Below are 6,762 nucleotides of genomic sequence, written 5' to 3' on the forward strand. Positions count from 1 at the left end.
CATGACTGTACACAGCCAGCACCTTCTGCAAGCTGTGATACTTTTACTAAAAGCATTGTACCACTAAATTTATCACACGCTCCACGCTCCCCCAAATGTAGTATGGCCATGATGTTCCTGCCATCATCACTCACCACCTTGCTTAGGGCTTATGCACACAAACATATTTTTAGTCTGCACCCGATGTGCACTTTTTGCGGGTCAGATGCATTTTTTGCGGGATCCATTCACTTCAATGGGGCCGCAAAAGATGTGGACAACACACCCGTCTGCTGTCCGCATCTGTAACACTCCCGAGTGGCATTACCACTCCTACACCCTGCTTCTGTCTGTATATGCAATAACCATGTCATCTTATGCTTCTATTCCACGTCTTCCATGTAGTGTGCATTTCTTCCTATGCATTTGTATTGTTCATGCAATAACCTGGTTCCCCAGCGGGTGGCAGCAGACTTGGCAGTTCTACTTTACAGAGGGTGGAACCTGGCTTTCCAGCTCTCTTATACTCTCCTCCAAGGAGGAAGTATGATCTAGTCAGAACTAGTTAGTTCCTGTTCTCCATGCTATAGGGAAAGAAAGCAGATGCTCGTCCCTCTGGGACAGAGCTCTCCCTCAAAGCCAACCAGGACAAGAAGTTCCTAGGATCACAGTAAGAGACAGACTCAGAACAACAGCATCAAGCAAGAAGGAAAGCATTCCTATTTAATATTGCTGACATAGCAGAGCTGAGAGAGTACACCACAGATTCAGTAGAGAGAAGTTTGTTGTCTAGAAGTTGTTTGCCTGTCAAAGTCCTGCTAAAACCTGTTGGGAACCAAGACAAGTTCTGTGGATTGTTTGGATTATCGTTTATGCAAAGAAAAGCAACTGTTGAACTTCCACACAACTAAGTCTGGACTCAACTTTATTTCTACACTATCCAAGTTAACTACCGCTTTTACACTACCTCGGTCGACCATGTCTTGGATCCACTCGTATTCAGGTAGGAGCACCGTGACAAAGTGCTACACAACATCTCCAGGGATATTGCGGCCTATTTAACACTAGAGATGTCCCGAACTTTTCGCCGGCGAACATAGCTTGTTCGCGTTCGCCGCGGCGGGCGAACATATGCAATGTTCGGTCCGCCCCTATAGATCATCATTGAGCAAACTTTGACCCTGTACCTCACAGTCAGCAGACACATTCCAGCCAATCAGCAGCAGACCCTCCCTCCCAGACCCTCCCACCTCCTATCAAAAAGCAAGGACAGCATCCATCTTCGATTCATTCTGAAGCTGCAGTGTCACAAATTTGACTAAGTTGTAATCGCAATTAATACAGGTTATATTAATCGCATTGCAAATTCAACTTAGAGCTGGGTTCCTAATGGTTGTATTGCTAGAATATAACGAAGATTGAGAATATAGTGCTATATTCGTTATATTCATCAATTCTAGCAATACAACCATTAGGAACTCAGATCTAAGTTGTAATCGCAATGCGATTAATACAGGTTATATTAATCGCATTGCAAATTCAACTTAGAGCTGGGTTCCTAATGGTTGGCATTGCTATGGCTGGTGTCACCCAGTGCGGTAGAAAATGGTGTCACCCCTGCCCCCCCCCCCCCCCCCGAAGCCATAATAAAGAGATAAAGAGAAAAAAAAAGAAGTCACTAAGTCAGCTCCAATCAGATATCTGCATAGACCCAGAGTCTTGGTCTATGTGCAGATAACTGATTGGAGCTGACTTCTTATTTTCTCTTTTGCACATAAACGTTTAAACTATATTCCTTAGTAAAAATGACCAGTCCACACCATGTGGAGCAAAGATTAGTAAATGTGGCTGGGTGGCCCCAGCCCACAGTTCAACCCAACCCCTTATGTCTCCTGGCCTGGGGCCGTCTCTATAATAATCCACAGTAATTTATGAATGGGGTTAGGTTATTAACTTATTATTATTGGGGTATTATTAAAATAATTTGGTCTATAAAGTCAGAGCCGCTCTACCTACCTCCTCCTCCCGGCACCAGAGACTCCTGCAGGGCAGCTGCCGCGGCGCCCCACCACTCACCAGGCTGCAGTGAGTCACACCCCCGTCCCCCTTTACCACGTGACGGCGCGACGTGCTTGCTTGCGAAGTTTAGAAGTTGAACTTGTGAGTGAGAACTCCTGCGCCGGCGGGCCGCGGGTGACACCCCATCAGACTGGTGTCACCCGCGGCATCAGACTGGTGTCACCCACCTCACCCCCCTCGCAACACCACTGGATCTAAAGTTGTAATCGCAATGCGATTAATACAGGTTATATTAATCGCATTGCGATTACAACTTAGATGTGAGTTCCTAATGGTTGTATTGCTGGGAATTGACGAATATAGCACTATATTCTCAATCTTCGTTATATTCTAGCAATACAACCATTAGGAACTCAGATCTAAGTTGTAATCGCAATGCGATTAATACAGGTTATATTAAATCGCATTGCGAATTTAACCCGACTCAGCGTCAACTACATAATTTTCCATGGGAGTTTTGCCATGGATCCCCCTCCGGCATGCCACAGTCCAGGTGTTAGTCCCCTTGAAACAACTTTTCCATCACTATTGTGGCCAGAAAGAGTCCCTGTGGGTTTAAAAATTCACCTGTCTATTGAAGTCTATGGCGGTTCGCCCGGTTCGCCCGTTCGCGAACATTTGCGGAAATTCGCATTCGCCTTTCGCAAACGGAAAATTTTATGTTCGCGACATCTCTATTTAACACCACTCTGGCCTTCCTACACTGGGTACCAACACTACCATCTACAAAGGGGACTCCATGTCCTCGTTGCTTAACTGCAACTGGCGTCACGTTTACTTGCTCTTTAAGAGGGACATATTTTATAGAAACCTCCCAAGGGGCAAGGGACAGTCCAAAGGGGAAGCGGCTGCTTCAGGGCCCGGGCTGACAAGGGGCCCCTCCGTCCGGGATCAGTGTCTCAGTGTCAGACAACATGATGATCATCTCAGGCCGGGCCCTTCACTTACAGTGCGGTCACATCACCATCAGTCCCTGACCGCCGACAGCCAATCCCCCCTGCTGCTTTTCCTTACTGCCTGTCTCTGCCAGCATAGCATGCAGCACCGTCCACTAGCGCGCTATGCTAATTAAGCACGCCTACTAAGTTCTTTTCCTGACTGGAGAGTGTGGCAGGAGAGAGAGGAAGTGCGGCAGGCAAGAGGAGCAGCATGGCAGCGGCACAGCAGCAAGCGCACATCACTCACTCCTCACTGCCTGTGCCCCCCCTGGCCCTTTCAGTGCAGCCCCTGGCCCTTATCTGTGCCCCCCTGGCCTGTGCTCCCCTGGCCCTTGTCTGTGCCTCCCCAGCCCTATCTGCACCTCCTTGGCCCTGGCCTGTGCCCCCCTGGCCCCTGTCTGCACCCCCTGGCCCCTGTCTGTGCCCCCTTGGCCCTTATCTGCACCCTCTTGGCCCCTGTCTGTGCCCCCCTCCCCGGCCCCTGTCTGCATCTCCCTGGTTCTTGTCTGTGCCCCCTCTGGCCATTATCTGCACCCCCCTGGCCCCCGTCTGTGCCCCACTTGACCCTTATCTGCACCCCCCTGGTCCCTGTATGCATCTCCCTGGCCCTTGTCTGTGCCCCCCCTGGCCCTGTCTGCACCTCCCTGGCCTCTGCCCCTGTCTGCACCCCCCTGGCCCCTGTCTGTGCCCCCTTGGCCCTTATCTGCACCCCCTGACCCTGGCCTGTCCCCCCATGGCCCCTGTCTGCATCTCCCTAGCCCTTGTTTGTGCTCCCCCTGGCCCTTATCTGCACCCCCCTGGCCTGTGCCCCCCCTGGCCCTGGCCTGTGACCTCCTGGCCCCTGTCTGCACCTCCCTGGCCCTTCTCTGTGCCCCCTCTGGCCCTTGTCTGCGCCCCTTTCCCTTGTCTGCACCCCTGGCCCTTTTTTGTGCCCCTGGCTCTTATCTACACCCCCCTGATCCTGGCATGTGCCCCCCTGGCCCCTGTCTGCACCTTCCTGGCCCTTGTATGTGCCCTCCCTGGCTCTTGTATGTGCCCCATCTGACCCTTGTTTGTGCCCCTGGCCCTTGTCTGCACCCCCCTGGCCTTTGCCTGCACCCCCCGGCCCCTGTCTGCACCCCCTGGGCCTGGCCCCTGTCTGCGATCTTGACTAGCCAAAAGAGTGGGGTTTGCATGGGAGGATGGAGTTGCGAAGTCCGGCGGGGGTTGGGGGGGCATACAAAAATTTGCTGTGGGGCCCAGTCACTTCTAGCTATGCCCCTGGTACCTATGTTTGTGTTTGAATGATCAGGGCTTATTTTAATCCTGTAGATCTTGCAGACTCCAGTGGTGTTGTCTTCCGGCACTGTGGAAAAAAGTCTGCCATGAGGGACATAACTCTCATGTGCACTGCACAGAGCAAGAGGCAGCCAAGCTTAGCCTAGATCAGCAGCATCACCAACTCCCGAGCTGACCACAATAGAAGCAGATCTGGCCCTGGCAGTTTTTGGATGTTTTTGGCTGTATGTTAACTCAGCTATCACCCTCCTTCTCTGATGTTACTTCCTCCTATCAAGCAATTTTGCCCCCCGATTCCCTCTTCTATGTTTGTTCTAAGTGCCACTATCACCAACGTTACCTCTGTCTCTACCACCATCACCAGGGCTACAAGTGTCTCTAACTTGCACTTGAACCTTCTCTTCATGGCAGTCCAAACACTGGATGCAACTGAAAAGCTTCCTTGGGAATCAAGGAAAAGGAGCAGGAGGAATGTGCTGAGCCTTGGCTTCAAGGCACAGTGTCATACTCAGAGGTTACAATGACATCGCTATGCAGTGACTGAGAGGAGAAGTCAACCATCTAGCCCACAATCTCATCCTCTTTGTCCTCAATAATATTCTGGTGCCTACCAGAAGTGAGGGAGAACTAAAGCCTCCTGCTACTAATTGTTATGCAAACGGGTGTGGACCCACTGCACCACTGACCGGCTATACTCTGGTGGGGCGTAACAAAGCAACTACCTGGTCTTCACTAGAGCCTCTGATGGTGAGGATAGGCTTGAGCCATTAGGGTAGTTGCCAGGTGCCACTCCAAAGCAGTCCCTGAGTCAGTGGCAGCTGACCATGGGGTCAGAGATACCTGTGAAAGCACCAAGGGGAAGTACGTGGTCAGAAAGTCTGAAGTCAGGGCAGGCAGCGATCAAGCAAAGTCTGTAAACGAAGTCCAAGGTCAGAGGCAGGCGGCAAACAAGCAAAATCCAATAAATCCAAAAGCAGTGTCCGGTACACAGCAAAGCAGAAACTCCAGAAACACCTTCACACGAGGAACTCAACAAATTAGTAACGATGAGTTGCTCAGGCATCTTCCTGGGGCAGGAAGCACCTTTAAATACTTCCTGCATTTTGACTAATATATACAGGAAAAATTCTAAATTCTGTGGTACGAACTCACTGTACACTGGAATTGACGCACTAAAAGGCACCGAATTGTGCACATGGGAAATAAAAAGTCATACTTGCGCATTGTATGCAACAAAATATATGCTGCTGGGGGTGCTGGAACTATGCCTATAAAACACTTTCGAACTGTAGAAGCTTTCAATCAACTTTTTTAGAAAAACATCTGGCATGGCACAGAAAAAAAGAGTACTGGTAAAATGATGTTTGTGCAAGATTTTTGTGCAGGTAGTGCAAGACATGAACAGCTACAGCAGCTGCAATCACTGTAAGACACCCAATCCCAACACACTAACTGCCCCTATGCTCTAGTAATTCAATCTACCTAACTAAATACTGTATGTCCCTATAATGTCCCTGCAATAACCTATTATGTCTGGCTTGTGTCTGTAATTGGTGTCTGCCAAAAACATGGCAGACACATCCTTCCACAACAGTGGATGAGAGCCTCACAGACCAGACAGTATACTCCCTCCTCATTGGCTGCCTGCAAAGTATTCTGCGCAAGCCCGCCAGCTGGGGATTCCAATGTCATGTGATCCTCTGTCTTCATCCTCCCTGCCCTGTCTCCCTCACTAGTGTACTGAAAATGGTTGGCATCGTTTTACATGTTTTGTCCAAAGCGAATCGCCAAAATTTCGGATTCATTTGGCAGAAGAATTTTTGTGAAATTGGTGACAAATCCGATTTGTTTAGAATTTATTCGCTCATCTTCACTCCGCTGCCATTCACTGTTTTTCAGTCCGCAAATCGCTCATCTTCAAAATACAGATACTCGCTTGGCAGCACATAGACTAAAATTGGAACGATACAGAGAAGATTAGCATGGCCCCTGCGCAAGGATGACACGTAAATTCGTGAAGTGTTCCATATTTTTTCTTTGTGGCATGGCTCGGAGAAAAGGTACCTGACCTTCTCGGAACTGTGTAGCAAATTTGTGTTGGCTCTATCACAATTTCTGGCATACCTCCAAATAATGGGATTTCTAAAACCAAGGCTCCTAGATATTTCAAAGGAATTTGCCCCTACGCAAGTGTAACATCCTGAAGTATGTCACTAAACTTCTGGTCACCCTGCTATGTGATGTTAAAGTGTTAATGTGTTTCCATCTGATGTAATATAACTGTGCATTGTCATTTCTATGTCTGTATTGTATATATTTGCTGTAATTCTTAATGTACACCAGCAGGTGGCAGCAATATGTAGGCAGAACATAGTTAGTTAATAGCTTCTAGACTGGAACAGACCATTCCAGGCTAGCTTCCCCTATCTGAGGAGGAGTGGAATGTTCCCACATCTTACTTCAGAGAGAGGAAAGAAAGTTCTAGCAG

General features: G+C 49.1%; 1 non-coding gene across 1 annotated transcript; it reads left to right on the top strand.

Annotated features, from left to right (window-relative positions):
• Positions 1–6,202: 6,202 nt before the first annotated feature.
• LOC121002963 lies at positions 6,203–6,308 on the top strand. Its single transcript, XR_005779365.1, has one exon. It is a non-coding gene; the product is annotated as a U6 spliceosomal RNA (small nuclear RNA).
• Positions 6,309–6,762: the final 454 nt, after the last annotated feature.

The sequence above is a fragment of the Bufo bufo genome, chromosome 5, assembly GCF_905171765.1.
Source record: "Bufo bufo chromosome 5, aBufBuf1.1, whole genome shotgun sequence".
NCBI lineage: Eukaryota > Metazoa > Chordata > Amphibia > Anura > Bufonidae > Bufo > Bufo bufo.